The sequence below is a fragment of the Papio anubis genome, chromosome 7 (genome assembly GCF_008728515.1).
Source record: "Papio anubis isolate 15944 chromosome 7, Panubis1.0, whole genome shotgun sequence".
In the NCBI taxonomy this organism is placed as follows: domain Eukaryota; kingdom Metazoa; phylum Chordata; class Mammalia; order Primates; family Cercopithecidae; genus Papio; species Papio anubis.
The window spans coordinates 124,043,050-124,059,927 of NC_044982.1; the positions used below are offsets into that span (position 1 = coordinate 124,043,050).

The window sequence follows — 16,878 nt, forward strand, 5'->3', positions numbered from 1 at the left end:
TCAGGTGGCTGAGAATCATAGAACACCTGACAGACCAAGGAGACCTCCATGACCCCTGTACCCTCAAGGCCTCTGGAATGACTGAGTTCCAGCAGGTACAAGGAGAGTTGGGGGTGGTCTGGAGATAGTGCCTCTCAACCAGGGTTGCTGGGGGTGACTATCTCGGGAATCCCCTAGAGCCTGTTAAAACTGGCAGCTCTTGTGCTCTCCCAAAATATCCCTGACCTGGAGGGACTGAGGGAGGGGTTTAGGGTGCAGCCAGGGTTGCTGAGTTGGGAAATTCTCTGGAAGTGAGCTCAGGGTGGCTGAGGCCCTGAGGGAAGCAGGGAGAGGGTCTGCCTGGAGGTCATGCTGATCACCCCAATGACCGTCCCCAACGTGGGTCACAGAGAATTGGTTTGATGGTCTCTGAGCTCTAGGGATTACCCTAGAGATGGGAGTAACTGAAACCGCAAAATGCACCCTGGGGGTCATTGTGATGGCCCCCCACCATATCTGGCTGCTCTGTTTGGGGCCAGAACTAGGAATTTTCCTCTTGAAAAAAATTGAAAGCAAGAGAGCAAGCAATGGGTTGTGGCCAAAGTAATGTGTTTAAGGAAATTTCTGCTTCATGCTGGCCAGGACAGGGAATGTCTGGTCAAATAGCTGCTGATGGCCAGGGTCCCTGTAAGTAAACAGGCTGCCTCTGATGGCTGCCCTGAGCTCATTTCCCTCAGCAGCGTGCGAGGGGATGAGGTCACCATGAGTGGGGCCTCCTGGTCATGCAGTTTGTCAGTGAGCAGGATGGAAGCTCGGTGATTGCTGGCGGCCTGGGTGCTGCAACCCAGTTATTGCAAACAGCTGCTTCCATACAAGCAGCTCTGACACCCTCCTACACATACTCCATGGGACTCTAGCCACATCCATGACCCCACAGCAGGGGTGTTCCTGGCGAGATCTGGGCTTAACTGTCCCATATCCAGCTTCTATCCAAAGCCTCTCCCTCAGCCAGACAGCTGGGCTTCCCCTGGTCTATGAAGGGCACATAGAAGGGGTTTAGTTGTACGGAGTGGCCCCTAGAGGTACAGGCTCATGTTCTGCCCCTGCAGAGAGCAGATAGTGGCAACATGCCCTACAGCCTGTCTCCTGGGGCTAGGCAGCCAGGTCCAGAGGGGGACTTTCCATGAGCAGAGAGCCCAGGTCAGGGGAGGTAGGAGCTGGGGTGGGGAGGAAGCCACAAAGCCCTCTCTGTGCCTCCTCCACAGGCTCTTCCTGAGCCATGCAGCCACGAGCTGAGGTTCATGGGGTTTGAAAGCCCTGCAGCAGAATTACTGAGGAGCAGCTGCCAGTTTGGGTCAGGCTCTATAGCCTCCTCACTCCCCCAGGCCATCCCCATGTCACCTCCTGGCCAGGGAATGGGGAGCAGTAAGACTCTAAATAGAGAGGTGGGCAAGAATCTTCTTGGGGGTAGGTCTGGGCCTTTTCCTTCTTGTATCCCCCCAGCATCCTGGCCTGGTTTTGCAAGTGACTTGTCAGTCGCACAGACCAACCCCACAGAGTAAGTGGCCCACTCCACAGCTGCCTGACCTACTCCAGGCTGACCAAATCCTCAGACCAACCAACAGGCTCACAGGAGACTCACTGCTTCTGTGATGTACAGCCTGATTGACCAATAGGCCATCCTGTTAGTCTACTTATTCAACAGATAGTCATTGAACACTTAGTTTGTGCCAGATCTTGTGCTGGGTGCAAGGGATACAGCCAAAAACAAGACAGACAAGATCCCTGCTCTTAAGGCACTGAGAGTAAGCCATACCGCTTGGCTGTGTCCCCACCCAAATCTCCTCTTGAATTGTAGTTCCCATAGTTCCCACGTGTTGTGGGAGGGACCTGGTGGGAGATCACTGAGTCACGGGGGTGGGTCTTTCCTGTGCTGGTCTCATGATAGGAATAAGTCTCACGAGATCTGATGGTTTTATAAAGGGGAGTTCTCCTGCACACGCTCTCTTGCCTGCTGCCATGTAAGATGTGACTTTGCTCTTCCTTCATCTTACACCATGATTGTAAGGCCTCCGAGCCATGCGGAACTGTGAGTGCATTAAACCTCTTTCCTTTATAAATTACCCAGTCTTGGGTATGTCTTTATTAGCAGTGTGAGAACAGACTAATATAGTAAGTAAACAATGATAGAGTGTGATCTGTATATTATATATTATGAAAGAAGCTTCTTGGTGGTTCTTGCCTAAGGGGAAGGCAGCATGTGGAAAGGCTGCAGAGGAGGGCAGGAGCCTACCAAACAGGAGACGGGGCCTTGGGATCCACAGTAAGGACTTAGGGAGGAGTGAGGGGAAGGCCCTGAGGGTTTATGCAAAAGTGTGACACACATTCAAGAATAAATATATAATGGAATTTATGTAATAGTTAAAAACCTTCCCACAAAAAAATAAAATGAAACCCTCCAGGCCCAAATGCCTTCACTAGTGAACTCTACTAAACATTTAAGGAAGAAATAATACCAACTTTATATAAAATCTTCCAGAATATTGAAAACGAGGGAATACTTACCAGCTCATTCTGAGGCCAGCCTTACCCTGATACCAAAACCAGACAGAGATATTCCAAGCAGGCACGGCCGCTCATGTCTAGAATCCCAGCACTTTGGGAGGTCAAGGAGGGTGGATCACTTGAGCTCAAGATTTCGAGGCCAGCCTGGGCAACATGGTGAAACCTCATCTCTACAAAAAAGACGAAAATTAGCCAGGTATGGTGGTGCATACCTGTAGTCCTGGCGACTTGGGAGGCTGAGGCGGGAGGACCATTTGAACCTGGGGAGGCAGAGGTTGCAGAGCTGAGATCGCACCACTGCACTCCAGCCTGGGCAATAGAGCCAGACCTACTCTCTAAAAACAACAAAAAAATCGTACTTAATGGTTAAAGATTGAATGCTTTCACTCTAAGATTGAGAATGAGGTAGAAAATATCTGTTCTTATCATTTCTATTCTAGATTATACTGGGGGTTCTAGTCAATGCAATATAGGAAGAAAAATATAAACCATATAGTTTGGAAAGAAAAAAGTAAAACTGTCTTTATTTATAAATGGCACCTATATGGAAAATCTTAAGTAATCTGGGAAGCCTAAAATGAGTAAGTGAGGGGCCAGGCGCAGTGGCTCACACCTGTAATCCCAGCACTTCGGGAGGCTGAGGTGGACAGATCACCTGAGGTCAGGAGTTAGAGACCAGCCTGGCCAACATGGTGAAACCCTGTCTCTACTAAAAATACAAAAATTAGCTGGGAGTGGTGGCAGGCACCTGTAATCCCAGCTACTTGGGAGGCTGAGGCAGGAGAATCGCTTGAACCCAGGAGGCAGAGGTTGCAGTGAGCCAAGATCATGCCACTGCACTCCAGCCTGGCCAACAGAGCAAGCCTCCATCTCAAAAAATAAATAAATAAATAAAATGAACAAGTGAGGTTAGCAAAGTTGCAGGATGCAAGATTAATATATGAAAAGTAATTGTGTTTCTCTATAGGAGCAACAAACACTTGGAAATTGACATTATAAAAACAATCTATAATACCATCAGAACTCCAAAATATTTAGGGATAAATCTGATAAAACATGTGCAAGCAGTTAAAGAAGATCTAAATAAGTGGTGAGAGATACTCTGTTCATGGATCAGAAGACCTGATATTTTCTTTTTTTTTTTTTTTGAGACGGAGTCTTGCTCTGTTGCCCAGGCTGGAGTGCAGTGGCACAATCTCTGCTCCCTGCAAGCTCCGCCTCCCAGGTTCACGCCATTCTCCTGCCTCAGCCTCCCGAGTAGCTGGTACTACAGGCGCCTGCCACCGCGACCGACTACTTTCTTTGTATTTTTTAGTAGAGATGGGGTTTCACCATGTTAGCCAGGATGGTCTCGATCTCCTGACCTTGTGATCCGCCTGCCTCAGCCTCCCAGAGTGCTGGGATTACAGGCGTGAGCCACTGCGCCTGGCCAAACGTGATATTTTCAAGATTACAATTTTCCGAAATTGGCATATAAATTCAAAATAATTCCTATCAAAATTGCAGCAATCTTTTGTTTTTTTTGTAGTAAACAAGAAGCCAATTCTAAATGTATGTGGAAATGCAAAGGACCTTGAATAGCCAAAACAATTTTTTAAAGAATTATAAAATTAGATTACTGGCTCTAATTGACTTCAAGACTACAGATAAAGCTACAATAATCAAGACAGTTGGTATTGATGTAAAGATAAACATATAGATCACTGAAAAAGAAAAGACCATCCAGAAATAGAGATATACACATATGGTCGATTGATTTTTTTGTGAAGGTGACAAGGTACTTTGGGGAAAAGATAGTATTTTCAACAAATGGTGCTAGAACAACTGGATATCTTGTGGCAAAAAAAAATGAACCTCTATCCTTACTTCACACCATACACAAAAATTAATCCAAATAGGCCACAAATCTAAATACAAGAGCAAAAACTATACAACTCCTAGAAGAAGACGTAGGAGAAAATCTTTATAACCTTAGGTTGGGCAAAACACTAATAATCAGTGACAAAGTTTATAAACTTCACTAAAATTTAAAACTTTTGCTCTCTAATGATACCACTAGAAAAATGAAAAGACAGCTATCAGTGGGAGAAAACATATATCCAAGAAAGGACTTGTATCTAGAATATATTTTCTAAAAAGCTTCCTTATATACTTAGTATATATGAAGAATAAATGATTTGTATCTAGAATACATAAAAATATACACACTCAATACAAAAGACAAATGTGAAAAAATGAAAAGTTTTCAATGGACACTTTGCTAAAGAAGACACACAAATTGCAAATAAACACATGAAAGGATCCTCTTCGGTTATAAGAAATGTAAACTAAAACACAATGAAATACCACTGCACACCCACTTAAAAAGCTAAAATTAAAAGACTGACCATATGAAGTGTTGGCAAGAATGTGAAACAACTATAACCAGTTCTACACTAGTAGTAGGAATGTGTAAGCACTTTAGAAAACTGGCCGGGCATGGTGGCTCATGCTTGTAATCCCAGCACTTTGGGAGGCCAAGGTGGGTGGATCACCTGAGGTCAGGAGTTCGAGACCAGCCTGGCCAATATGGCAAAACCCTATCTCTACTAAAAACACAAAAATTAGCTGGGTGTAGTGACACATACCTGTAATCCCAGCTACTCAGGAGGCTGAGGCAGGAGAATCACTTGAACCTGGAAGGCAGAGGTTGCAGTGAGCTGAGATTGTGACACCACTGCACTCCAGCCTGGGCAACAGAGCAAGACTCCATCTCAAAAAAAAAAAAAAAGTTTGGATGGGCATAATGGTTCATGCCTGTAATCCCAGCACTTTGGGAGGCTGAGGAAGGTAGATCACTTGAGGTCAGGAGTTCAAGACCAGCCTGGCCAACATGGCAAAACCCTACCTCTACTAAAAATATACAAAAAATTATCCAGGCGTGGTGGTGTGCGCCTGCAGTCCCAGCTACTTGGGAGGCTGAGGCACGAGAATTGCTTGAACCCAGGAGGCTGAAGTTGCAGTGAGCCGAGATTGCACCACTGCACTCCAGGCTGGGCAACAGAGTGAGACTCTGTCTCAAAAAAATAAAAATAGAGGCCGGGCACAGTGGCTCACACCTGTAATCCCAGCACTTTGGGAGGCTGAGGTGGGTGGATCACGAGGTCAGGAGACCAAGACCATTCTGGCTAACATGGTGAAACCCGGTCTCTACTAAAAATACAAAAAAAATTAGCCGAGCGTGGTGGCGGGTGCCTGTACTCCCAGCTACTCAAGAGGCTGAGGCAGGAAAGAATGTCGTGAACTGGGAGGTAGAGCTTGGTGGCCCAGATCTTTTCCACTGCACTCCAGCCTGGAAGTGAAGAAGCTGAGACTCCGTCTCAAAAAAAAAAAAAAAAAAAATTGCTTGAATTTCTCAAAAAAAAAAACCAAAAAAAAAAACCACCACATGATCCAGTCCTCCTCTCCTAAGTGGCCCCCTCAAGGAAAAAGCTTGACAGCAGAAGCTCATACAAAGACCACCCATGAATGGATTACAGCAGTACTTACATATAATAACTAAAACTGGACAATAGAGTGTTCATCATCAAGTGAATGGGTAAAAACTTGTGGTACATTCATACAATAAATGCTTAGCCTCCAGCAGTAAAAATGCAATGCAATGAACATGGAAGCATTTCAAATCAATTAATATATAAAAAATTACATGGGCCAGGCACAGTGAAGCCAGCCTGTACTTTCCAGCACTTCTCAGAGATTGGGGGCTGATTGCTTGAGTCCAGGGTTGAGACCAGCCTGGGCAACATGGTGAGAGCCCATCCCTGGTATACAAAAAAAAAATTGGCCAGGCGGTGGCTCATGCTTGCTCAATCCCAGCACTTTGGGAGTAGGAGGCCAGGTGGATCATAGGGTCAGGTCCAGGACCATCCTGGCTAACATGGGTGAAATCCATCTCTACTAAAAATACAAAATTAGAAACAAAGTGGTGGTGGGTGCCTGTAATCCCAGCTACTCAGGAGCTAGAGACAGGAGAATGAGCGTGAACCAGGGAGGCAGAGCTTGCAGTGAGAACCAAGATCAAGCCACTCTTTGGCTCCAGCACAGAAGACAGAGCAAGACTGTCTCAAAAAAAAAAAAAAAAAAAGTACATACTATTTTCTCTCACATAAAATTCAGAAGATGCAAACTAGTCTGTAATGACAGAAAGCATATCAGTGATTGCCTGGGGATGGGAGGTGGGGAAGGGAAGTTGGATTTCAAAGGAGCATGAGAAAACTTTTGGAGGTCATAGGTATAGTGCTTTTTCATTTTTTCTTTCTTTTACTTTTTTTCCTTTCCTTTTTCTTTTTCTTTTCTTTTTCTTTTTTTTTTTTTTTTTTTTTTTTGAGGCAGAATCTCGCTCTGTTGCCAGGCTGGAGTGCAGTGGCGTGATCTTGGCTCACTGCAACTTCCACCTCCCGGGTTCAAGCGAATCTCCTGCCTCAGCCTCCTGAATTGCTGGGACTACAGGCACAAGCCACCACACCCAGCTAATTTTTGTATTTTTAGTAGAGACACAGTTTCACCATGTTGGCCAGGTTGGTCTCAAACTCCTGACCTCAGGTGATCCACCTGCCTCGGCCTCCCAAAGTGCTGGGATTACAGGCATGAGCCACCGCGTCCGGCCAATAAATGGTATTTTAAAGCCAAGTGAATGGAAGAGATAATGTAGGGACAGAGAATAGAGAAAAAAGTAGTCTGAGAACTGAGCCTGGGGCACCCCAACATTTAGAGGTCCCCTGAAGGAGAGGGAGCCTGTACAGCTCATCAGGAAGGAGCAGCTTGAGAAGCACCCAACTGCATTAATTTCCTGTGACTGCTGTAACAAATTACCACAGACTGGGCAGCTTAGAACAACCAGAGATTTATTCTCTTACAGTTCTGGAGGCCAGAAGTTCAAGATCAGACCACTGGGCCAAAATCAAGGTGTTGGCAGGGCTGTACTCCCTCTGGAGGCTCTCGGGGAGATGTTGTTCTTTGACTCTTCCAGCTCTGGCAGCTGTTGGCCTTCCTTGACTTATAGCCACATCACTCCAATCTCCCTCTCTGTGGTCACATTACTTCCTCCTCTTCTGTTCTAATCAAATCTCCCTTGTGCCTCACTCCTTATAAGACCCTAAGGACACATAGAATTTAGGGTCTACCCAGATAATCCAGGATGTCCTCCTCTTCTCAAAATCCTTAATTACATCCATGATGACCCTTTTTCCAAATTTGGTTACATTCACAGGTTCTGGGAATTAGGATGTAGACACGTCTTTTGGGACCACCTTTTAATCCATTACTCCCACTGACTGACAAATAAGGGGTGACTCACCAAGTAAGGCAAAATGGCAGGACTTCCTGTGTCTGGGAGGAGGGACTGAGTAGATTAACTGTAGGGTGTTCAGCCTGAAATCTCAGGCAAGGAAGTATAGGGCCAAGGTTGCAGCTGGCTTCAGCCTGTGTGGGAGAGTCTCATGGGGAGGGGAGGAACTGCAGATAGGAGGTTCTCAGCCCTCCCAGGCCTGACTCAGCGTCTGGCTGGGGCCATCTACACAGCAGCCAAAGTGATCTTTAAGTTGTAAATCTATTCATATCACTCTCCAGTATGTAACCCTTCAACAGCTTTCCACACCTTTTTTTTTTGAGATGGAATCTTGCTGTGTCGCCCAGGTTGGAGTGCAGTGGCGCAATCTCGGCTCACTGCAACCTCTGCCTCCGGGATTCAAATGATTCTCCTGCCTCAGCCTCCCGAGTAGCTGGGACTACAGGCGCCCGCCACCATGCCTGGCTAATTTTTTGTATTTTTAGTAGAGACGGGGTTTCACCATGTTGGCCAGGATGGTCTCGATCCTCGTGATCTGCCCACCTCAGCCTCCCAAAGTGCTGGGATTACAGGCATAAGCCACAGCACCCAACCAGCTTCCCACAACTTTTATGCAGAAGATCAATACCGTTACCCAGCCTACAGTGCCCAGGGGCCTGGCCCTAGCCCACCACTGCGGTCTTGTTTCATACTTCCTGTCCCTGCTAACTGTCTCAAGACATACTAGCTGCCTCTCAGGCTGCTGTCTCTCCTACCCTAGAGCCTTAGCCTGGTGTCCCCTCAGCCTGGAAGGCTCTTGTTCAACCCACTTCACTGAGTTAGCATCCAATGGTGTTCCAGATTCAATCCAAATGTCTCTTATGCAGAGAATTCTGTCTTGGTTCCCTGGTCCAGGTCATAAACTGTGTGATATAAATTCTCATGGATCCCTGGACTCATCTTCCATAGCTCCATCAAAGTTCATAATTGTGTACATATTTGTAATGTTATTTTATTAATGTTTAGCTCTACCACTCGACTGTAAGCACCACGGGGCATGGTTTGTAGTATTCACTGTTCTATTCTAAGTGCCTTGTCCAGTGCTTGACAAACAGAAAAGGGATGTGGTGGGTTTAAAACATGTCTGCAGGGTTGGGCGCAGTGGCTCGTGCCTGTAATCCCAGCACTTTGGGTGGCCAAGGTGGGTGAATCACCTGAGGTCAGGAGTTTGAGACCAGCTTGGCTAACATGGTGAAACCCTGTCTCTACTAAAAATACAAAAAAGGTGGCTGGGCGTGATGGTGCATGCCTGTAATCCAGCTACTCAGGAGGCTGAGGCCGAAGAATCACTTGAACCTGGGAGGCGGAGGTTGAAGTGAGCCGAGATCGTGCCACTGCACTCCAGCCTGGGCAACGGAGTGAGACCCCGTCTCAAAAACAAAACAAAACAAAACAAAACAAAACAAAAGCAAAAAAAAAAAACCAACCATGTCTGCATTTTTTTTTTTTTTAAGACAGGGTCTCACTCTGTCGCCCAGGCTGAGTACAGTGATGCCATCATGAATCAAAGGTAAGTTGAGCAATGAAATGGCTCACTGCCCCCTCAACTCCAGGCTCAGGTGATCCTCCCACCTCATCCTCCCAAGTAGCTGGGTCTACAGGCACATACCACCATGCCCAGCTAATTTTTGTGTGTGTGTGTGTGTATATATATATATATATATATATATATATTTTTTTTTTTTTTTTTTTTTTTTTGGTAGAGATAGGATTTCATCATGTTGCCTGGGCTGGTGTTGAACTCCTGGACTCAAACAAACCTCCCACCTCATCCTCCCAAAGTGCTGGGATTACAGGTATGAGTCACCATGCCTGACCAGCCAATTTTTTGACATTCTTTCCATCAAGAGGTAGAATCTAACTGACTTTCCTTTAAATACGGGCTGGTCTAATGACTTGTATCTAATTAACAGAATGTGGCAGAAATGCTGTGTGACATCCGTGGCTAGGTTCTAAGAGGTAATATGGCTTCCTTCTGGCTCACCCTCTTTTAAAATTTTAATTTAATTTAATTTTTTGAGGGGGATGGAGTCTCATTCTGTCGCCCAGGTTGGAGTGCAGTGGCTCAATCTCCGCTCACTGAAAACTCCACCTCTCAGGTTCACACTGTTCTCCTGCCTCGGTCTCCCGAGTAGCTGGGACTACAGGCACCCACCACCATGCCTGGCTAATTTTTTTTTTTTTTTTGTATTTTTAGTAGAGATGGGGTTTCACCATGTTAGCCAGGATGGTCTCGATCTCCTGACCTCATGATCCGCCCACCTCGGCCTCCCAAAGTGCTGGGATTATAGGCGTGAGCCACTGCACCTGGCCCCTTTTTAAGTTTTTTAAAACTCTTTCTGGATGCTCCCTTTCAGAACCCACCTGCCATGCTGTGAGGACACCCAGGCCACATACATAGAGAGAGTAAGGCCACATGTAGGTGTTGCAGCCAAAAGCCCCACTGAAAACCAAGCCTGCAACCAGCATCAACTGCCACACATGTACTGAAGAGGCTGAGATGATTCCAGCACTTGTGGCTGACTGCAACCGCAAGAGAGACCCGGAGCAAGAGCCACCTAGCTGGGCCCAGTTACTCCCAGAATCATGAGAGAAATATGTAATTGATTGTTATTACTCTATAAGCCACTAAGTTTACATATAATGTGTTATGCAGCAGTAGATAGCTGGAACAGGAGCCAATAAACACTGAATGAATAAATGTGGATAGGTCTGGTTGAAGGAACATTGCATGTATTTTAGCTTTGTGAAAGGTTTCATTGACAACTCTCAGCTTCTCCCCCAAGAAGTCTTGGAGATTCTGGAAGGCCCAATTCAGAAACTCAGGCTCACCCAAGGAGAGACTCCCAGAAACTCTCAACTCAGGACAGGAAACATGGAGAGGCTGTCAGAAGTTAGCTCTGAGCCTGATGCAGTGGCTCACACTTACCAGTAATCTCAGTGCTTTGGAGGCAGACGTGGGAGGATCTCTTGAGGCCATGTTCAAGACCAACCTGGGCAACCTTCTTATTCTTGGGCCCATGGATAGTTTCAGGGGAGTAAAAACATACAACATTTTATCTGTGTATATGTGCATTTTCCCGAGGAGACGTTATCCAAGCTCTGTTATCAGATTCTTGAGTCTGTGTCCAAAAAATGTTAAGAACTACTGATCTAGTCCAGCTATTTCAATATCTACATTAAGATACTAAGATATTTTATGTACTAAAGTGGACTAAGTACCCTGAATAAACTTCTGAAAACAATTATGGATAAAATAAAAATGTACTTATTTTTTGATGCACTGATGAGCTGGCAAGAAAGTAAGGAATACTCAGGCCAAACAAGTCACGAATTCAAAGGCAAGTTGAGCAGTGAAACTGACTTTTGCCTTTTGGACATTTTTATTTTATTTTTATTTTTTATTGTCTAACCTAGTCACAATTTTAATTTTTTAAAAAAATTTTTGTGATATAGTCTTGCTCTGTCACCCAGGCTGGAGTGTAGTGGCATAGTCTCGGCTCACTGCAACCTCCACCTCCCAGGCTCAAGCGATTCTCGTGCCTCAGCCACCTGAGTAACTGGGAATACGGGCACGTGCCACCATGTCCCACTCATTTTTGTATTTTTTGTAGAGATGGGATTTTCCATGTTGGCCACGTTGGTCTCGAACTGGCCTCAAGTGATCTGCCTGCCCTGGCCTCCCAAAGTACTGGGATTACAGGCATGAGCCACCGTGCCCAGCTCCTCTTAACAAGTTTTTAAGTGTACAGTTCAGTATTAACTATAAACACAATACGTACAGCAAATCTCTAGAACTTATTCATCTTGCATGACTGAAACTTTATCATTTTAATTTTTGTAAATTTTAAACTTAAAAAATTTTTTTTGTTTGAGACAAGGTTTTGCTCTGTTGCCCAGGCTGGAGTGCAGTGGCACCACCATGCCCAACTATTTTTTTGTTTTTGTTTTTGTTTTTGTAGAGACAAAAAAAAAAACCCCAGATAGGTAGCTCTTGCTCCGGGTCTGTCTTATGGTTGCAGTCATCCACAAGTGCTGGAATCATCTCAGCCTCTTCAGTACGTGTTTGGCAGTTGATGCTGGTTGCAGGCTTGGTTTTCAGTGGGCTTTTGGCTGCAACACCTACATGTGGCTTTACTCTCTGTCTGTGGCCTGGGTGTCCTCACAGCATGGCAGGTGGGTTTCCCCATCTTACTATGTTGGCTAGGTTAGTCTTGAACTTCTAGTTCTCACGTGATCTTCCCTCCTCAGCCTTCCAAAGTGCTGTAGTTACAGGTGTGACCCACTGCACCCAGCCCATTATTTATTTATTTATCTGTTTGTGTTTTCTTTTTGTGGAGAATGGGGTCTTGCTATGTTGTCCAGGCAGTTCTCTAACTCTTGGGCTCAAGCTAACCTTCTGCCTCTGCCTCCCTAAGTGTAGGGATTATAGGTGTGAGCCACTGAACCTGGTCCGGTGAGTAACTTTTAACTCAGTAAACTTGAACTTGAATTTTCATGGTCTCATGGGAGTCAGTGATTAGAGAGAACCACACAGTGGTGTGACAGTGACTGGCTCTCCAACAAAACAAAGCACTGTTTTGTGTACGGTTCAGTATTAACTATAAGCACAATATTGTACACATATTTTTTAGTGTTTTAGTTTTTGTTGATTTCCATTAAGTAAATGTTCCCACCATAGATTTCAAGCCATTAGTGGTACGAAGAACAGGCACAAAAAATATTTGGTTCTTGTGAGCTGATAGGAGCAAACTCCAACACACACTACTGAGAGAAACTCAGGGCTCCTCTGAGGTGGGAAGTCTAAAAAACCTAAAATTGGGACTCCAGTGAATGTGTGAGCTACATATAAACACCATTACCTCCTAACAGACTGAAAAGGAAAATGCCTATCTCAATTTCCCTATCCTTAAGAGAAAAATGTCACTCCCAAAGTGCTGGGATTACCAGTGTTGAGCCACCATGCACATCCGCCTTGCCCTCTTTTGCTATGTGCTTTAGGAGGTAGGTGACGGTGTAGTGTAAACTGGCACAGCAGCTGGAGGATACAAATGTAGGTACAAACAATAAGTAAGAATTCATTGGCACTAAAATTTGTTTAAGAGAATTCTAAAATCAGTGAAAAGATATCTTAAGAGTAAGAAAAAATAATGACATGATACAAACAAAAACTGTATTCGCCCACCAGCAGACAGAAATAAAAAGTGATCCTAGATGGAAAAAATGAGAGACAAGAAGGAACATAGAACAAAGTGGTACATGCGTGGGTAAGTCTACACAAATGTTGTATTAACATTAATAACAATGTCTTACGGGCTTAAAAACACAGGCCAGGTGTGGTGGCTCATGCCTGTAATCCCAGCACTTTGGGAGGCTGAGATGGGCAGATCACTTGAGGTCAGGAGTTCGAGACCAGCCTGGCCAACATGGTGAAACTCTGTCTCTACTAAAAATACAAGTATTAGCTGGGAGTGGTGGTGGGCCTGTAGTCCCAGCTACTTGGGAGGGCGAGGCACAAGAATCACTTGAACCCAGGAGGCAGAGGTTGCTGTGAGCCAAGATCAGGCCAATGCACTTTAGCCTGGGTGACTCAGTGAAACTCTGTCTCAAAAAAAAAAAAAAAAAGTAATTCTCCTGCCTCAGCATCCTGAGTAGCTGGGATTATAGGCACATGCCACCATGCCCGGCTAATTTTGTGTATTTTTAGTAGAGATTGGGTTTTGCCACGTTGGCCAGGCTGGTCTAGAACTCCTGACCTCAGGTGATCCATCCGCCTCGGCCTCCCAAAGTGCTGGGATTATAGGCGCGAGCCACTGTGCCTGGCCTGTTTTTCTTATTAAAATATGGAACGTTTCACAGCTTTGTATGTCATGCTTGTGCAGAGGCCATGCTAATCTCTGTATCATTCCAGTTTTAGTGTCTGTGCTGCCGAAGTGAGCCCTGCCATTCGTTTTTTTAAACTCAAATGATTATACCTCTTCCAGGAAGCCTTCTCTGAGAGCCGCCCTCAGAATGATGCCCCAGAGGGGGCCCAAAACAGGTACTCCACACTAACCCATGCATGTTATTGTCCCTCCGTTTACCTTAGTGTTCTATAGTGACCATTCCATCTCCCCAGTGATGGGGTAAGTTCCTCAAAGGTACTTTGTTCTTTTTGTTTTTGTTTTTTTTTTGAGATGGAGTTTCGCTCTTGTTGCCCAGGCTGGAGTGCAATGGCACAATCTTGGCTCACCGCAACCTCCACCTCCCGGATTCAAGTGATTCTCCTGCCTCAGCCTCCCGAGTAGCTGGGATTACAGGCATGCGCCACCATGCTTGGCTAATTTTATATTTTTAGTAGAGACAGGATTTCTCCATGTTGGTCAGGTTGGTCTCGAACTCCCGACCTCAGGTGATCCTCCCGCCTTGGCCTCCCAAAGTGCTGGGATTACAGGCGTAAGCCACCACGCCCAGCCTACTTTGTTCTTTTCTGTACCCCCAGCACCTAGCTCAGGGCCTGGCACATAGCAGAAGCTAAAAATATTTGTTTACTATCACAAAGAGGATGAGGGAAAAAGCAAAACAAAACAAATGTGTAGGGGGCTGGGTGCAGCAGCTCTGGCTTGTAATCCCAGCATTTTGGGAGACTGAGACAGGGGGATTGCTTGAGCCCAGGAGTTTGAGACCAGCTTAGGTGAAGTAGCAAGACCCTGTCTCTACAAAAAATAAAAAATAAAAAATTAGCTAGGCATGGTTGTGTGCTTGTGGTCCCGGCTACTCTGGAGGCTAAGGTGGGAGGACTGCTTGGGCCTAGGAGGTTGAGGCTGCAGTGAACCATGATCACACCACTGCACTCCAGCCTGGATGACAGGGCCAGATCCTTTCTCAAAAACAAAACAAAAAAAATTTTTTAACTGTAGGATGAATGAGTGAATGCAGCTTACATGTGGTAGAGGCAGGTTGAATCCGCATTTGGCTGCAAAGCCTGAGCGTTACCTGGGACTGGGGGCAGACTTGATGAGACTGAAGTTGTTTTCAGGCTCAGTAGTTCCCTGTTCTTGGCCTTGCTGAGGCTGTAGGTGCTTCTATAGAGGCCACAGCCCAGCCCAGGGGACCTGAGTTCCCCTGTGCCCATAGTTTTCAATGTACCCTCCTTTCAGTGTGCCCTCTGAGCCTGGGTGGCACCAGGACTACCTCAAGGTGGTGGGTTGTGCAAGCCTTGTCTCCTGGACTCCCCCTCATTTGGGGCTCGGTCTGGTGGCACTGCTGACCCTCCCCTCCTTCCTGCCTTCTGTGCGGTGCCCTGCACCATGCTCCCCATCACTCCCTCCCTCTCCTTTCCACCTCTGGCCAGGAGCCTGGGACACAGGGCTGTGAGAAACCCTTTGAAAAATAGTGTCTCCAGAAAGCTCCTGTTTCTCAACCATAGTTTGCCTGAGGAAGACAGCCAGTTCCTCTGGGGCCGAAGTGTCCCACGGGAGTCTCTAGTCCCCACGTCTGTTAAATAATCTTATTGAAGAATCTTGGGCCTGGGACACCGAGGGTTCTGGCCCTCTCCTGGGGGCCTGGCCTTTGGGTGAAGCTCCCCGAGACAGGGGCTGTGCCTCCCCTGGACAGACGCTGTTCTTTCCTCTGTGTAAGGACATGATAACTCCGGGATATGGCACCGGGGCAGGTGGACACACTGGTCATGGTGAGAGACTGAGCATCTTCAGCCAGTGGGGCTCTCTGCTGCCTTTTCTGAAGGCACCTGGCTCTCAGCTGTTTTCCTCCCTCTGGGCTGTGGAACTGTCTGCAGTTCCTCTCTCTTCAAGAGGAGGAAAGGAGATGTTGACTCTCTCCACAAGGCACCCAAACACCCTCTCCTCCCCCAGCACAGACAACTGGTTCTCTCCACTTTAATTCTTTGGTTTTTGTTTTTTGAGACGGAGTCTCACTTTGTAGCCCAAGCAATTCTCCTGCCTCAGCCTCCCAAGTAGCTGGGAATACAGGTGCCCACTACCATGCCTGGCTAATTTTTTGTATTTTAGTAGAGACGGGGTTTCATCATGTTGGCCAGGCTGGTCTCGAACTCCTGACCTCAGGTGATCCACCTGCCTTGGTCTCCCAAAATGCTGGGATTACAGGCATGAGCCATGGCTCCCGGCCCACATTTAATTCTTTAGTGACTGCTGCCCTTTACCTTCAAGTGCAGTGAAGGAGATAAAAAAGAGAACAGAGTGACCTTGACCCCACAACCCACTCTCCAGGATCTGGGGAGAGTGGCTGGGGAGAGCAGGCTGTTGGTCAGCTGCAAGCCCGGATGCTCTTTGGAGAGGACCTAGCCTGCCCAGCAGAAGGGGTTGGCAGGGTAGGTGTGTCAGGTCCTGGCCTGGTGGCTCTGAGACACCTGCTTGTGTGCCGGTGGGAATCCTGAAGTCACAGAATTCACCTGGAGGAGCCCTCACTTCCCTTCAAAGTGCCTTCCCTCCACCACATTTCAGTGGGATTTCGGGCATCCCTGGGGTCATATTTTTGGGAAAATGAGTGGTGTGACACCCTTGATCGTCAAAGCAGCAGCTGGCACCTGTACAGGTCATTTTAGAAAGTGCTTTCCCAGGCCGGGCGCAGTAGCTCACGCCTGTAATCCCAGCTCTTTGGGAGGCCGAGGCAGGCACATCACCTGAGGTCAGGAGTTCGAGACCAGCCTGGCCAACATGGTGAAACCCCCGTCTGTACTAAAAATACAAAAATTAGCTGGGCGTGGTGGTGCATGCCTGTAATCCCAGCTACTTGGGAGGCTGAGGCAGGAGAATCACTTGAACCTGGGAGGTGGGAGTTGTAGGGAGCCAAGACTCTGCCACTGCACTCCAGTCTGGGCAACGGAGCGAGACTCCAAAAAAAAAAAAAAAAGAAAAGAAAAGAAAGTTCTTTCCCATCAAAGCACTAGTTGTCAACTGTGACTGTGAGTGAGAATCACCTGGAGGGTTTTTTGAAATATACCAACATCC

At 46.5% G+C, this 16,878-nt stretch overlaps 1 non-coding gene across 1 annotated transcript; it reads right to left on the bottom strand.

Moving 5' to 3' along the window:
• Positions 1 to 13,746: 13,746 nt before the first annotated feature.
• On the bottom strand, positions 13,747 to 13,850 carry LOC116276012. Its single transcript, XR_004185473.1, has one exon. It is a non-coding gene; the product is annotated as a U6 spliceosomal RNA (small nuclear RNA).
• Between the last annotated feature and the right edge of the window lie 3,028 nt (positions 13,851 to 16,878).